This window comes from Petromyzon marinus, chromosome 16 (assembly GCF_048934315.1).
Source record: "Petromyzon marinus isolate PM22_M1 ecotype Great Lakes invasive population chromosome 16, UKy_Petmar_22M1.pri1.0, whole genome shotgun sequence".
NCBI classification, from domain to species: Eukaryota; Metazoa; Chordata; class Hyperoartia; order Petromyzontiformes; family Petromyzontidae; genus Petromyzon; species Petromyzon marinus.
This window is the reverse complement of record NC_133682.1, coordinates 6,643,726-6,661,052: the sequence shown is the minus strand read 5'-3', so window position 1 is coordinate 6,661,052 and position 17,327 is coordinate 6,643,726. Positions and strand designations below refer to the sequence as shown.

General features: G+C 48.9%; 2 long non-coding RNA genes across 2 annotated transcripts in view; both read right to left on the bottom strand.

Moving 5' to 3' along the window:
- LOC116942925 (uncharacterized) overlaps positions 1-17,327 on the bottom strand; it is a 143,434-nt gene that overhangs the window by 64,806 nt on the left and 61,301 nt on the right. The window lies entirely within an intron of this gene.
- Positions 1-17,327, bottom strand: part of LOC142924741 (uncharacterized) — a 46,762-nt gene that overhangs the window by 26,621 nt on the left and 2,814 nt on the right. The window lies entirely within an intron of this gene.

The following is a 17,327-nucleotide window of genomic DNA, read 5'->3' as shown; positions in this document are numbered from 1 at the left end:
CTCGATAATCAGTTCATTACCGTCTCTCATTTGCAATGCATCCCATTTAGTTTTCTCAAATTTGTATTTTTTTTTTTAGCTCATTTAGAGACAACACATCGGCAGTAAAACAAAAACAGATTAAGCTGGCTTGGGCAGGACCACATCGTGGCCGGTTGTCAAGAGTAACGAAGGACTGGCAGTCAAACGAGGGAACATCGACCACAGAAGCAGAGCGATGAGAGCACCTCGTGTGCAGGAGCTGGAGATGGATCGTTACATTGCATGGCCGTGAGGGATGGCGACCGCCTGAGTAGGCCTTCATCCAGCAATGATGGCCAGATCCTGGCTGCTGCTGCTGCTGCTGTTGCTGATAATAATGGATCTAAACGTATCATGAATATATCATGTCATCAACAATACCGAATCAATTGTTACGCCGATCAATTTGACAGACGCGTTGCGATCGTAAATAACCGATATTAACCGGCGAATCGATGCATCGTCGTCGCAGGCCGATCGTTTTTACCATCACCCTCGGCACGCCATCTCCTGCCAGAATGCCGCCTCTCCGCCAACATCATCACCGACGCCACCGCCACGTGGCATGGCCCACTGCACTCCCGGCACGGCATGTGCGCACCGCGCGCGTCGAAGCGGGGAAGCTCTTGGTGGGTGCTCAAGTATTCCGTTGACACCGCAGCGACGCACCGTTGTAACGGCCGGTGGGCCAATTTGACCGAGTTAGGGATACTCACGCCGACAGGTTTTTGGGCACAGCACGTGCCTTACCCGTGCAATGACAGCTGCATACATTGACATTTACAACGCACGGTGACTGTGTAAAGAAAGGGCACTTTTTACTTTCAGTTTTCATAGGCGGAGGACCAACGTTTAGACAGCTGGAGGTGACATTTACCGTCATCACACCAGGGAAAAGTTTTCCATATATATTTTTTCGTCTTATTTCGCTCCTAACTGGTTGTTATAAAGCTGACGATTACGACAACTCATTAAGGGTCACGAAAGTTGCTCTTAATGCGTGGCAGGGTAGTGAATAAAGAGCATACACTCATCCGCGTTTCATTTATCGTGTTAATTGCTTGTATCAATATTTACTATTTCAATTTGCTGCTCGTTAATTTCTTTGTTAGCAATTTATCAATCCACCACTGAATGAAAACCTTCCCATGCTGTGTCAGCCACTGCACTGGTCATAGGAAAGGTTGGTGAAGGAGGCACCCCGGACCGGTTCAGATATTACTTGCAATTGATGTAAGCCATGACCAGGAATCAAACTCAGCTTGCTGGGTTTCAAGTTGCAGTGTGAAAATCACTGCATGACGACTCTTAACGAAGTAGTACTAAGAATATAGCAAATACGATACATTCATTCATGCTTCCGTCGGCTGTCAATATATTTTATACAATCATAATTTACTTAATTGATGGAAACCCCCCCCCCCCCATCCAAGTATTTTGGAGGTTTGCATTTTTGCTGGATACGTTTTCTTGAAGAGCCACTGAAAGCAGTGTTGAAAATAAATACATCTGTGGCGATCAATAAGGTCCAAAGGTCTCCGTGAAGCGAGTAGTGGTGAACAGAAACAGCAGAATCCCGCTCAGACTCCACGCAGTCGCGAGGGCCATGAGGATGTGCGTGGTAATGAGGACAGGAATGTTTTGGACAAATGGGCAATGGCTATTGCCCAAAACAACTTGGCCTATTTATTAATATTCTTTGGTTCTTTGGGTAAAGTCATGTAGGTATAAAATAAAAAATAAAATATATCACGACGTTTCGGGCGCAGCACAATCGTCCGCCACCTGATGACGGACGCTTGTGTTGCGCCCGAAACGTCGTGATTTATTTTATTTTTATTTTATACCTACGTGACTTCACCGAAAGAACAAAAGAGTATGGATTCCTGCAGTCACGAAAGCTTCAAATCAAGACTATTCATTTATATTTGTTTATGTGTTCCACACAATCTATTTTGGCATTAAACTGCGGTGAAACCAGCTGACACCACTTTGCCCAGTCCTCCAGCCGAGAATCGTCGGATGGCTACAGGCTCCAAAACTCACCATTAGGCCACACACGTGCACAATGACCCCCCTTGAGCTGATGCTGGGGCAAGGGCTGTTAGCGAGCACCTATTAAGGCCGGCACGGCACATAAGGGAGTTCTCGTATGATCAGCACCATACCCAGCTGCCTCTGTCTCCCCATTATTAATGTTCACACGCCAGACGAAGGTACTAATTTACGGCTGAGTTGATCTAGGGGAGGCCCAGGACAGGTTCAGATATCATTTGCCTTTGGTTAACTGTTTTCACCAGTGCCACGATTACGTATTGGAGATTTTTTTTACATCGTCAACACTGTCTATTTTTTTTGTTTAATTCTAAGAATTGCTTCACGAATCGACATGCATTGTTGCAATTGAATGGGGGGAGAGGGGAGGGGGACAATGACTCGGCCACCTTTGTCTCCCCAAGTGCTGATGTTTGCATACAACATGAGAGGCTCGTGTTGTAGCGAAGTTGACCTAGGGGAGACTCAGGACAGGCCTAGATCATAATGATAATTTGTTTTTGATGACATTATTCCCCAAGCATCAGGGTGTCTCAGAGCACTTTACACACCACAACAACACGGCAATTATTAAAAACGTAAATTTAAGAATGGGTTAAAGTAGAGACACCACTCGTCACAGACATTTTTGCTTTGCCGGTATTATCCATGGCCAAAAGTTAAAGCCACATCACTGGGTTCATAAAGCATTGTGTAGCCATTGCTACCCCCCCCCCATACACACACAAAGACAAAGATCCCCCGTATAGCCTTAACAGACTGTTGGGGCAAGCGCTGTTAGCGAGCACCTATGAAGGTCGGCACGGCACACGAGGAGGTGAGTGGTCAACACCACGCCCGGCCGCCTTTGTCTCCCTAGTGACGATACTCATTTGAGGCTGAATCGACCTAGGGGAGGCCCAGGGCCGGTTCAGATCAATCGTCACCGGTCTTCGCCGTGAGCGGGAATCGAACTCGGATCGCCAGGTTCGTAGCGCAGTGCACAAACCACTGCACCACCACTCCAAGCACACACACTCACTCAGTATGGACTTATGCTTCCGATTACGAAACCACAAGGCAACTTTTCACGCGTGTATTTTTTTTCTTCGTAACAAAAAGTGAAGAGAAAACAGCACTGCAGAGAGAGAGAGAGAAAGAGGGGGAGATGGAGAGGTCTGCCCGCTATGGCACATCAGTCAAAGCTCTCAGTTACCCACGCACACAGTAATTGCGGCATCGGTGCGCTGTACGGACAATGATTGGCAATGATTGGCTGCGGTTGGCTGCTTGGCTCCATTTCAGTGCAAATCCCCTCCTACACAGCAGGCGTCACGCACAAAGGAAGATGAAAGCAAGTCAGAGAGAGAGAGAGAGAATAAATATATATAAAATGGGAATGGCTGCAGAATCTTCTGCTCAGGGGCAATTTGCGGACCAGAAGGACAATGTCTTTTTTACCGTTTCTACCTGCCCCCCCCCCACGCGGCTTGATATTAACCTAAAGCTCCCAGAAGACACACGGCGTACCTAGATAATCGTCGTCGTCGTCAGCTCGCGACGATGCCTTTATCATCAAGCGCGTGTTTCGCGCAGCGTTCGTCCGCCGAGATTTCTACATCTCATTTGCAGAGATATCCAATCCTCACGTGGGACAGATTTTTTTTGTTTTAAATGAATTATCCATGCAGTGGGAATTCCATCCCGGAAAGACGTCGTAGCGAGCTCTAGGGGGATGTTTATCCGTGACACCGCGCTTGACGCTGTGTGGTTTTGCCTGACGAATGCCACGAGATCGTTAATGTCCGTGGGGGTGAGGAGACAGGGTCTGGAGTTGATGCTCCATCTAACAACGTTTTACTTCTTACACTGCAATACGCTGGAATGAATTTCTATGTCGATGTTTTCTGGAAATGCTGATAGGCGGGTTTGGAGCAAGGCATTATTCGTGCAAGGTATGCCCATCCATAATAATCTTCTATTATTGGACCTTATATTCCGATAATCATATGAGGACAAAATAAGGGGAAGATGGATGTGGCATGCCAAAATAATTCCTGGAACAGCGTTCCGGACTTTTCTGGCTGAAATTATGTCCTGACATTTACCGACGTAGCAATGCCCGGTGTAACAGATGCACTGGTTCATCCGCCCTGGATAGAATCCAACGCCGTTTACCTCCTGCAAAGCTGATATTTTGTCGGCAGTCACCTACCACAGCAATTCGATGGCCCTGGCCCCTGTTCAACTACAGAGATGAGATCAAGTCGTATGATGATGTCATTGTAGAGTCTAAGCTTTTCCGACGAAACGTCCTCAATCACCCGAAAAGGCGGCCGGGCTTCGCGCTGGCCACCCTTTCCCTCCTGTGCCATACCGGCTTTTCATAGTTGTATCGCTAACGGCACTTGCCCCAACAGTCCGTTAAGGCTGTACTGGGAATATTTGTCTTTTTATATATGCTATGATACAGGTACAATGTGAGAGTGGCTACGCAATAATTGGCACTGCGCTATGGACCTGGTTACCTGAGTTGGATTCCTAATCTTGGGTGGTCCCTTTCAGAACACGCATACATTTAGCGTAGTGAAGTATGGTCAAACAGCTCCTCCCCCATGGCCGAGAAGACTTGGAGAGGCCATAAATCCAGCAGTGGATTGACAAAAGGCTTTACAATACTTTTTTTCATTAAGTTACGCAGCCAGACCCCTCGCATCTCACGCCACAAGGGGCGATGAGAGTTTATGCATCGAGGAGATGGATCGACGAGATCAGTTCGCTGCTGGGTGGATTGTTACATCGCAAGATCCTGCATGTTGACAGCGGCCTGGGGAAACATTAATCCAGTAGTGGATTAACCAAGGCTGCAGCTGATGTAAGAAATAATTCGACGACCTCGCCTGCTTAAAACTATAGCCTGTTTTGGGTGCAAAATTTGAGGATTGTTATTTTTGATTACCGCGGAGGATGTTATCGAGTGAAGTAAATGCAAGATTTAGTGCCCAAGGTGATAGGAATTACTCGGAGCTGACAAAACAAATGGCTCCGTCGCAACGTCCGTGCCGATTATTTGTGAGCAAAGGCGCGTGTTCCCGCACGCCCTGAAGTCGCACGTTCCACCTGAGCAGCCACTTGTGTGTTGGGTTCCTGAGCAAACAGCTCACGGCTGTGTGCTTAGGTTGCACTCACGCGGCACAGCAGACACAATCGTAGAGGCACAAGTACGAACGCACAGCTTTGCTGCTGGATCCCAAGTTATTGGCTGAGTAGGGGGCGCTGTGGGTTAGATGAGCCTTGGATCACAGGCACTGATCTAAATGCCTTTGTGGAAAAGTCGTGACGTGAATTCACTCCGCCGCTGGTTGGTTGTTTCCTGCCTGCATCGATGGCACTGGGCCGAAATAATCCGAGCAAAAGTTTAGGGCCCCAATACACTCAAGGGGGGGGGGGGGGGTGTGCTCAGGATTCGTGTAAAAATATTAGGGATGCACCAAATGTCAACTCAAGTTCAACTTCTAATAAAAATAAAAGGGACATTAAGAGGGAAAGTGAATGCACCTGCCCTCTCTATCTAGTCTGTGGCCCTCTTCTCTCATCTCACAACATCCCTGGTTGCTGTCAACGGATCTCATTTTTAAACATTACTCTCTCATCTCTGTATCTCTTTCTTCTGCCATCGCATTACAGCTCTATATTTTTGGTCACATTTCTCTCATATCGCTACATCTCTATCTCTCAACGAAGGCAATCGGATGGTGGCTGGAGTGGTCGCCACGTTTAACCAATCGTATCATCGCACAATATGTGAGTTTCTATTCTAGTGCATGGCAATGCGTTTGGAAGCTATATCCTAATGTCGAGGTCAGCTAGCCAAGAGAGGGCTTCAGTAGAGCACAGATCACAGTGGTTTGCTATACGGTCCATAGCTTGGTTTGCGTGGCCACAGTCGCACTACTATGGTTTATCTTTAATTTTCCATTTGTAGTGACATGGAATGGGTCACTATGGCGCGTAGCACTGTTTGCTGGCAAAAAGGGGATCTGCTGTTGTAGCAGCCATGTCTGCCAGCAGGTCATGTGATAAGCCGGAGAGAGGGAGGTGGGACAAAGGTGACAGAGGGGGCATGTGGGGTAGAGCCGAGAACCTTCGAGTAGGTCCTTGAAGGGGGACGTGGCCGAGAGCGGAGTGAGGCCACGCTGGGTGTATAAAAGGGGGACCCAGAGCAAGGTTTGCGGCTGTTGTTTGGAGTGGAACTCGTCGTGCTACAGGAGTTTTCGTCACCGTCTCCGCCTCCACGGCGTCGTTGGTCAGGCAGTGTCCCAAGGAGAAGGACCATGTTCGCCTGGTGGTCGACGAGATGTTGACCGCCGATATCATCTCCCCTTCCACCAGCCTGTGGGGAGCTCCCATTGTTCTTGTTAAGAAACACGATGGGAGTCTGCAGTTTTGCGTACATTTCCGAAAGTTTAATAAAGTCTCCGTGGCAGATGCGTACCCGCTCCTGCGAATGGACAATTCATTGGACGCCCTGTCAGGTGCACAGTTGCCTCTGGATAGGAGCTCTAAACCAAAAAGTGCGTTCCGAACACCTCAGGGTCTGTTCCAGTTTAATTGTCTCCCGATGGGATTCCACTCGGCTCCGGCCACGTTCCAGCAACTTATGGAGCTGGTTTTAGCAGGCCTCAAATGGGGCTCGTGCCTTATTTATTTGCACGACGTGATCGTCTTCGGACGCACTTTCTTGGAGCACCTGCGGCGGTTGCGATCGGTGTTTGTCAAAGTGAGGGCGGCCATTCTTAAGTTCAAACCACAGAAGTGTCATCTCCTGCAGACATCGATTTGCTACTTGGGTCACATCGTCGGCGAGTCCGGGATAGCCACGGACCCCGACAAAACTGCGTGCGTGCGCACATGGCCAACCCCCACGTTGGTGGGTGAAGTTCGCAATTTTGTCAGGTTCGCGTCTTATTACAGCCGCTTTGTGCCCAGGTTTGCAACAATCGCAAAACCGCTCCACGGTCACCTACAGAAAAGGTACACGCCACTGTAATGTTGACGCACTGTTGCATTTGCCGCCAAAGGGCCAATGTGCGTGTTTGTTTGGTGCCGGCCGTTGTAAACCTGTGGTTGCAGGATTTCCGGACACTGTCATGGTGTCGGTTGACGTTTTACCACCCGCATCAGCTGATTTCTACGATAACACGATTGGTCTCACGAACGCGGAATGGGGACGCCTCCAAGTGGAGTACACCTCGCTGTTGAAATTGCGGTGTCGTGTCGGAGTGAAGGGTGGCAGACAGGGACCAGCGGGTATGTCCCTCGTGGTCCTCCATGATGGGTTGCTGATGAGGTGGGATGAGGAGGTGCAGCGTTACTGAATCGTTGTGCCAACTGCTCTGCGGGGTAGAGTGACGCGGGCTGTCCATGAGAGGTAGATGCACCTTGGGGTTAGGAAAACCTTATCAACCCTGAAGTGCAATTTCTTTTGGGCCGGAATGTCAGAGGATGTCCACAACATGCTTAAGGGTTGTGTTCAGTGTGCTCGCCGAAAGCCCCCACTGAGGCAGACCCGGCCACCGTTGCAGTCCATCGAGGTATCCCATCTTAACGAGCTCGTTGCTCTCGACATCCTCGGCCCGTTTCCCGCTACCCTGAGGGGAAACAGATTTTTGCTCGTAGGGGTGGAGTACCTGTCCCAGTGGCTGGTGGCATGTCCTTTGCCTTCTCAGTCGGCCGTGTTCATCACGGATGCATTTGTGCACGGCTAAGTTTTAGATAAGGGAGCCTCGGAATGTCTCCTTACAGACCAAGGTCGAAACTTTTCTTCAAAATTTTTAAAGGAGGTATGCGACTCCCTGGGCAGTAAAAAGATCTGGACGTCGCCCTACCATCCCCAGACTGACAGGATGGTAGAGCGCTTGCACAGGACTCTCACGTCCATGCTGTGCCAACAGGTCAACGAGGCCGATTGGGATTTGCACGTTCTGGGTGTTCTCGCCGCGTACAGAATGGCCCTTCACGCCTCAACTGGGTTCTCCCCCTTTCTCCTCATGTACGGAAGGGAATGTGATCCCCCCATGGAGGCTCAGTTACACTTGGATCCGGGCAAAAAGAGGGCCGTTGTGCCCACGACCATGCTCCTTACCCTCAAGCGACTGGCGAAAGCACGGGATTAATTCGACCAAACGGCAAGCTGCCAATAAGAAGCTTGTGGGACTCCGTGTATCCGGAAACCCATGGAACCCATCGGGGACAAGGCATGGCTGCAATGCCCCCAGGTGCCCTTGGGCACGTCCCCTAAATTGCACCGGCCATGGCAGGGCCCGGTTGAGGTGATTGAGGTTAATTATTGTTGTTGTTGTGTTGTCCCGCTATGCGGGGTATGGAGGTCAGCCGGGACGGTTGTTTTATTTTCACGGGTGGGGGGGGGGGGGGGTGATGTAGTGACATGGAATGGGTCACTATGGTGCATAGCGCTGGTTGCTGGCAGAGAAGAGGATCTGTTGTTGTAGCAGCCCTGTCTTCCAGCGGGTCATGCGATAAGCCGGAGAGAGGGAAGTGGGACAAAGGTGATAAAGGGGGCACGTGGAGTAGAGCCGAGAACCTTCGCGTAGGTCCTGGAAGGGGGGCGTGGCCGAGGGCGGAGCGAGGCCACTCTGGGTGGATACAAGGGAGACCACGAGCAAGGTTCACGGCTGTTGTTTGGAGTGGAACTCGTCGTGCTACAGGAGCCTTCGTCACCGTCTTCACCTCCTCGGCATCGTTGGTCAGGCAGCCTGTTAACTGTCCTGACCAGAGTGTAGTTATTCCCTGTGACAGTGATGGCTATAATAAATAGAGTGCCTCCTACTATTAGTGTCTCTGAGTGACACATTCATGAAGGAGTTGATGATGATTCGGCTTATGGTTCCACCAGTGTCTTCGAGGAATGTCAAAGCCAGGAGGTGCGATGTCTCGAACAATGCATGTATTTACGTTGAACTTTTTTTGCACCGGACGTAGCCAACTGCGATAAGCGGAGGTGCGGGGAAGGACAACAAACTAAACACAAAAATCAGTTCTCAAGAAATACATTTTCAATCTAAATTAGTTAAAAGTGGACGACTTCTGTGGCTTCGTAATATCGGAAGGAAGAGCGTGACCGGCGGGCCGCAGAAGCGCGCGACGCGGTGACCGCCTTTTAGTTAATCCTCGACGTTTATTCCGGACGTAAGAAGATGCTGGGTAAGGCCCAGCGACAGATCCGTGGCTGCCCCTCGTGTTCTCTGCCCCCGTGGTGCGAGTTGGATGGGGTTGAGGTGTGTGTGGTGGTGTTGGGAGGCAAGGAGGGGGTGGAGAGGAGGGAGGGTGTACGGGGGGGGGTGTTGAAGCACCCGAACCAGGGAGCGCGTGGCATACGGAGAGCGCGCGGCGCGTGGCGTGGCGAGGGCGAGGCGCAACCCGAGAGGAGTGAAAAGAGGGAACAACAAAAAATGCCCTCGAGGCCGTCGCCTTGAAACCACCGCGCGCTACGCGAGGCCCGCTTTGAAGTGGAGAATAAAGCGAGGCATTGACAACAGAGCCGTCCGCGTTTAACAACACTGCTGCTCCCGGTTAGGCTTCAAGATGCAATGCACTGGGGGGGGGGGGGGGTGTTGGGTACGCGTCTGCATGTGAGACTGTGTCCAGGTGTTTGTGTCGGATGTACCTGTAAAAGCTAAAGCTATACAAATAACAGTTATACCAATAACAGTTGTACAAATGTGCTTGTGTCAGTTACACCAAAAACAGTTGTAAAAATAACATGTATACAATAACAGTTATACAAATGTTTTTTTTATATCAGAAATACCAATAACAGTTATACAAATAAAAGATAAACTTGTAACAGTCGCGAATATATTCGAGTCGGTCCTGGGCCTCCCCCAGGTTGACTCAGCCTTAAATGAGTAACTGGTGTGTGTGTGTGTAAAACATCCGCAGTGGGGAGACAGAGGCCACCGGGAGTGGTGTTGGCTATTCAACCCCTCGTGTGCCGTGCGGGCCTTCATTGGTGGTCGCTCACAGCACGCGCCCTCAGAGTCTGCTCAGGCTATACGGTGACCTTTATTGTGTCAGATTTACTGTGGGGAGAAGTTGCGCAGTGGTTAGCGGCACTGTGATATGAACCCAGTGACCCGAGTTCCATTCCCGCTCACAGCGAACATCGGTGACGAATACCCGAATTGGTCCTGGGCCTCCCCTAGGTTGACTCAGCCTTCAATGAGTACTGTAGCTAGTGCGGTGTGTAAACATCAGTTTCGGAGAGAAAAAGGGAGGCCAGGCATTGTTCTGACCACACCACCTTCTTATGCTTTGTTTTGGCCTTAATAGGTGCTCTCCAATAGCACCTGTCTCAGCATTTGGGCTAAACAGGGGATAGTTGTCTTTGGTTAGCATTCTGTGCTTTAAACACAATGCCTGGGCATGTTGAACACCAGTGGCGTGTGGTAACCGATCCGTGACATGGCATTGAGGATAATATTCTCTTAACCTGGTGAAAACATGAAAATAACAATGTCAGTTGACGGTTGGATGAAGGCATCCCACATGGTGTTGATCATTGGGGTTGTTAAAGTACTTAGGTCGCCACACTTGTTACTGTGGGTTGATGAAGAGTGGTTGTTCAGGCCGGTTCAGATGTCACTCACCACTGCTGTTAGCCATGGGCAGGAATCAAACTAATGTTGCCAGGTTTATCACACGAAGCACTATAGGGTTATCATGCAGAGCCACCGCGATAGCACTCCACACGACCTGGACTAGCCTGTTAAAAAAAATACCTACGTTATGAAGTTGCTGCTTCAATTAACTTAAATGAAAGTTCACTTGAGATCTTCCTTACCTCATGACAGGAAAAACCCCAGTTTAAAAATAAATATTGAAATTCCCACTGTATTGTGGGTTTTTTAATGACAATAACATGCTTGTAAAATAATATTTAAACTGTAATTTAGTTTATAATATTCAACTGCACGTATTCACAGAGCAAACGCCTTAAGGGCCACAAGGCAGCTGGCATCCACTCGTGTTTAAATTAACCTGGAATGCACCATCAGTGTTTCTCTTTTGAAGTAGTGCCTCCACATGAAACCCTCATCCGATAAGGAGAAGGAAAATGCACAGCACTTCAACAATCCACCGCTGGATAAAGGCCTCTTCATATCACGTCGACCAAAGGGGTTACTTGAATGTTTGCATGTTGAGCTTATTTCGCAACGTGACCACTTAGCTTTGCTGATCAGCATTGGCGGAGTTTTGAGGGGGGGCACGGGGAGGCAACACGCCCCCCTCCCCTAATTGGACACCTTATTTAATTTATTTCACTTGTTTACAATTGACATAAAAATAAATGTATTATATGCACCCGTGATTTATAATGTGAGGAATAAACCTCTGCCCTCAGCCCTCGTAATCTAGAAGCCAAACTTCGCCTTTGCTGGTTAGTGTGGGTTGGTCAAGGCATGGGGGGATGTATGTATGTATGTTGAACCCAAACATCCCTATTATTGGCCGCGAAAGCCCACGTGTTAGACTATGTTGAACTTCCTTTGCACCGTACGTAGCCAACACCGCAAATCCTGAGTGTCCAGGAGAAGTTCGGATATCGCTCGTCACAAACGTCGCCCATGGATTGGGAATCGATTGAAAGCGCCGCTGGGTTTCGTAGCGCGGTGCGCTAACCACCGCGTCGCCACTCCACCCGCACAATCTATGGGAAGAGGAACAGATGCCACCAGTGGCTGAGGCTGTGCCACCCAGCCGCCTGTCCCCTATTTAATAATCTCCGGGGTAGACCGCCTACGAACTGTTCCGATCCTCCAGAATACTGAGCACATTTCCTGGAGCAACCGTGACTTCTGTCGACATCAGTAAGACATCATGTTCAAAGCAATTTGGACTCTGCAACCACAGCCTGTCTGGTTTTATGGCCATAAATCTTTGATTGATGCTAAAATATAGAACAGTGATAGCATGCTAGGTTAAAAATGCGCCGACAAGGAGAAAAATTGATTTCTGGTGTCGCCGTGCATAGCAGCATGCGTTTTTAGAGTGGCCAGGTTGAAGGTTAAAACAGATTTTTTTTTAAATATCCTTCCGCCTTCCACGCCTTGATCTCGCAAGGCAAGGCGCGAGAGATATGGCAGCGTCTCAACATTTCCCTCGGTCCGCTGTCCATTTTTCAGAAAATTTCGTCGACTGCCACCCCGCACCGCTTAATAGCGTTAATAGCGATTTGGGCACAATCTCAAATTCTTCGTGTTAGCAGGAATTCATCCTCAATTCCGTTAATGCGCATTTTTCCCTGCAGCCCTACAGGTCTTGCAGCTACACTCAGTCAAATGCCCATTAAAGAGAGATCAGTCTTTCTGGCAAAGCTCAGGGCCTCATGATATGAGTTAATGGTCTCATTATGAACCTCTCAAAAGGAATCTATATATTGATGGGAGGTGGGGGGGGGGTAGGCTGGGGAGGGCGGGAGGACGCAAGCTGCATTGTCTACACAAGCCGATCAATCCTGCTTTCCATGAGGGAGGGTTTGTTTTTTGTTTCCTGGAGGAGGAATCTGGGGCCGGTAACACGAGCGAAAGAAAGGGCAGAGGGTCCGACCAGAGATGGAGGGGAAACAGGATCAAGCCACCCTTTAGCTTCGTTGCACTCTGCCAGCCTGCGATGGATGTTTGAGAAGGGCGAATATGATACTCTGATGGTGTGCCACATCCATACACACGCACGCACACACCGATGCATGCGCGCGCACACACTGATGTACGTGCACGAGCACACGCGTGCACACAGACACGCGCGTGCACCTGGACCCACACACACACACACACAAATGCATGTGCACACAGCCACAAACGCATGTGCACACACACACACAGATGCACGCGCGCACACACATATGCATGTGCACGCACACACACATAAATGCCCAAATGCATTTGGCACGCACAAACATGCACACACAAACATGCACACGCACGCACGCACACACGCACACAGATGCACGCGCGCACACACAGATGTATGTGCACGCACACGCACACACACACATAAATACCCAAATGCATTTGGCACACACAAACATGCACACACACGCACACACACGCACACACGCATGCACACACAAACATGCACACACAAACATGCACACACACGCATGCACACACAAACATGCACACGCATGCACGCACGCACGCACGCATGCACACACGCACACACACGCACGCACACACATGCACACACAAACATGCACACAAACACACGCACACACACACACACACACATGCACACACACATGCACACGCACACACATGCACACACACAGATGCACACACACACGCACACACATGCACACACACACATGTACACACACACACGCGCACACACACATGCACACACACACGCACACACACACGCACCCACACACATGCACACACAAACATGCACACACACACGCACACACGCACACACGCACACACATGCACACACAACATGCACACACACACAAACATGTACACACACTAAAACATTCACACACATACACACGCACACACTAAAACTTTCACCCACATACACACGCACACAAACACACACACACACTAAAACATTCACACATACACACGCACACAAACATGGACACACACTAAAACATTCACACACATACACACGCACAAAAACATGCACACACACTAAAACATTCACACATACACACGCACACAAACATGCACACACACTAAAACATTCACACACATACAAAGACACAGACACGTACACATATATATACACACACACGGGCAGGCGTGACACGAGGGGGGAACGTGGGATGGGGACTGTCCCGGGCTCATGAAAAAAAAGTCAAGATAATTTATTTATTTTATTTACACCTCATTTTAGGAGTGCACGTAGTGACACAAATGCACAACGGGCGAACGCGAGCTCACCACAAGCAGCGGGAAAGTTTGACACCAACAAACAGTAGCGAATGCTCGCCTGGTGCGCAAAGCTAAGGAATGGTGCCAGGGTCAGGAAAGGAATGGAGGGACCTCCAGCCACCAATGAAGCACTGGGCGACCCAAATGTTGTACCGAGGCCGCAACTATTCTCTCGACGGGCCTACACACCGACCCGCACACACGGACGAATGCCAGGAAGCGTTTGGGCGTGTGTGTGATCGGCGACTATTATCTCATCCCATGCTTGCACCCCCCTTAGTCGACTCAGCCCCAAATGAGTTGCTGGTACTTTGCGTAGACATCAATCAGCGCTCGGGGGACGGAAAGCACAACACCCCCCCTAAGTGCGACGTGCCGGCCTTCGTAGGTGCTCGCCTACAACACTTGCCCCAGCAGTCTGTTAAGGCTAGATGGGGGATCTTTGTATTTTTGGCAAGTGCATGTGAACACGGCGTCCGCCTGCGTATTGTTGGCGAAGCATGCATGGATTTATGATCCATTATCCCGGCCCTGACAGCATGCGTCTGAGCTCACTGGGGATTCAACTCAGCACTCCTGCCTTATATGCCAATGACATCAATGTCTCATGGTAGTGCTGCTCTTTAAGTGATCCTGCTGAAAGCAAACGTTGCCACTTCGCCCGTGCCCGACGTCGTGATAGCGCACAAGCCATTAGGGACGACATTTACGGGACGGGAAACCTTCACACTCCGTACACACGCTATCATTCCCCCCCCGCCGCCCCGATTATTAGCGAATCCAAGCATCCCAGTTAAAAGCTGTATAGTGTTTATTATTTTTAGCATTGCACCTAACAAAGATAGATCCGCGGAACCTTTAAACGTAAAAAATAGGGGGACCCCCTCCCCACCGTTTGTATGACCATCTTTGTTTATTTTACAATAATCATAAAAAAATACAGTGAGGAGCCATCGCTTTAAATGTTGTCGAGAATATTTAGATTTCTCTCTCTCTCTCAAATGAGCGTTGAGGCAGGCAGTTCTGATCTCCTAATTTACAGCCCTGAGCCAGTGGTGGAAATTCCACGTTCCTATGGCGGAAGCGAGTTTATTATCACTACAAAGAACCATAGTTCACTTCCCCAAGGGAAAGTTGCTTTACAAAACACAATTTTACCGTGTGTACGTGGACACATGATGGTATACGCAGACATTCACGCGTATGCAATGCTGGTAGCCGGTACTGAGTGGGCTTTGCTCGCTTTATTTTTGGCTTTCGTGTCACATGATGAGACAAATTACTTGATTTACTGACGATGCAGATTGCATGTTTGTAAGTGTTTGGCGCGAGACTTATATAAGTGGAGAAATGTAGGCTGACCATGTCCTTATTATTGAAAGCAATCGATTTTCAGGGCGTGATTTTTGGGGGCCCATACAACAACAACAACAAAAATCGGCTTTTGAAATGTGTTGTTTATAATAATAGACTTGACTTTAATAGTGTGTCAGATATCAGAGTTCTAGCCCTTCTAGAACATCAATATAATCTACATGTCAGTCACCATTGCATTGGTGTTGTCCTTCCTCGCACCTCCAGTTCGAACGGTTGGCTACGTACGGTGCGAATGAAGTTCAACAAACATACATATTGTTTACATATTAGATGTAAATAGATGCAAAACACGACTACAATAAATAATAATGAAATTATTACAACATGCTGTTGTCCCGTACTCCCCGATAAAGTCAGGTCTTCTTCGCTCAAAGTACAGATGCACGAAGATCTATGTCTCTAATGCACAGTGCTATTTTTCGCGAGCGCTTATCTTTTTTGGGCCATGATCAATCCACTGCAAGAGGAAAGTTTCCCACATGCCGTCGCCATGGCAAGGAAGTGCGCATTCCATCGCATGGCGCATCCACCACCACCGACGACGATGACGACGACTCGGGGGACGCTTAGACGCGACACTGCGGTGGACAAATCGAGTCACACTGATGATGATGATGATGATGACATTTTAACACGCAGTAGGCTTTCGCGACCAATATCCTACACAATAGAGGTTTTTTTTTTGGGTTAGATCACGTAAATCTATAAATGTGTCGTCGTTAAACCCGCCACCACCCGACACAGCCAACTAGTAAGGGTTGTCACGTAAACAGAACGTGACAATTCCGTCACTAGTACAGCACTAATCGGTGTGTTGTGGCTTGACTCTCCAACACACCGGCGTGCTGTACTAGTGACGACCTTTGCTAGTTGGCTGCGTCGGGTGGTGGCGGGTTTAACGACGGTACATTCATGTATTTACGCGATCTAACAAAAAAAACCTCTATTGTGGATGATGACACTGTTGGTGGCTTCCACGTCTCATAGGGTTGAGATTGGGGGTGTTTTTTTTAACTCTCCCCGCCTCTACACCCCCTTCGCCACCCCCCTCCTCCCCCCCCCCTCAACTTCCTTTGCTTTCTTTTATAAACGTCAGTCCGGAGGCAAAGCGCGCAAGACACCAATTCGTCACAATAAACAGTCCAACGGGCCCAGGAACACAAACTAATGAACCCCCGAAATTAAATTTGCGGCACAGACTCGTCTCAATATCCGTTACATTATCCCACGGCCTAATAAAATAAGAACATGACAAGCGGGCGAGAGAGGTCAAGCTCAGTCAAGCCTTACAAAATTACAGCGCGGCTTCGGGATGCAGCGGCGCTCACACGATATTGCCTCCTCATTACTGTAGCCCTTTGTAATTTGCGCATCTACGAGACATCGGACGTGTCACCGGAGAGCCGCATTCGCTCAGAGCTCTTGTCAGCAAGAAGTGGGCATCTAGGGGCATTTGTGAAAGAAAAAAAAAACACGAAACCCAGGCGCCGAGCAAATTGCTCTGAGCAACGCATCACAAAAGGATGTAGCGCAAACCAGGTTACCGCGATGCAAATTACTCCACGAGTCACCTTCCGTGAATGTAATGAACATCATTTCAGGGTCCTCATAGATGCATGCCAAATGATTATAATTAAGCTTTTATGCCCAAGATATTTAACACGGCATTATTTTAATCTCGTGGACAAATTCATAAAATGAAGAAAAAAAAACGCGTTAACATAATCTGGGGTTTTTTTTCAATTTTTTCTCTCCAACAGACACGTTCGTAATTGTTCTGGTATTCCTACTCGTCTGTGGCTACATTTCCAACGTCCAAACAGAGAACAGAAAATGCACAGTTGACGATTGCAGCGTCAAACCGTGGTCGGCACGACAAGTGCGGAACACAGGCAGCATAGCCACGAGAAGTGAATGACTTTTAGCAGCGTGCGGACA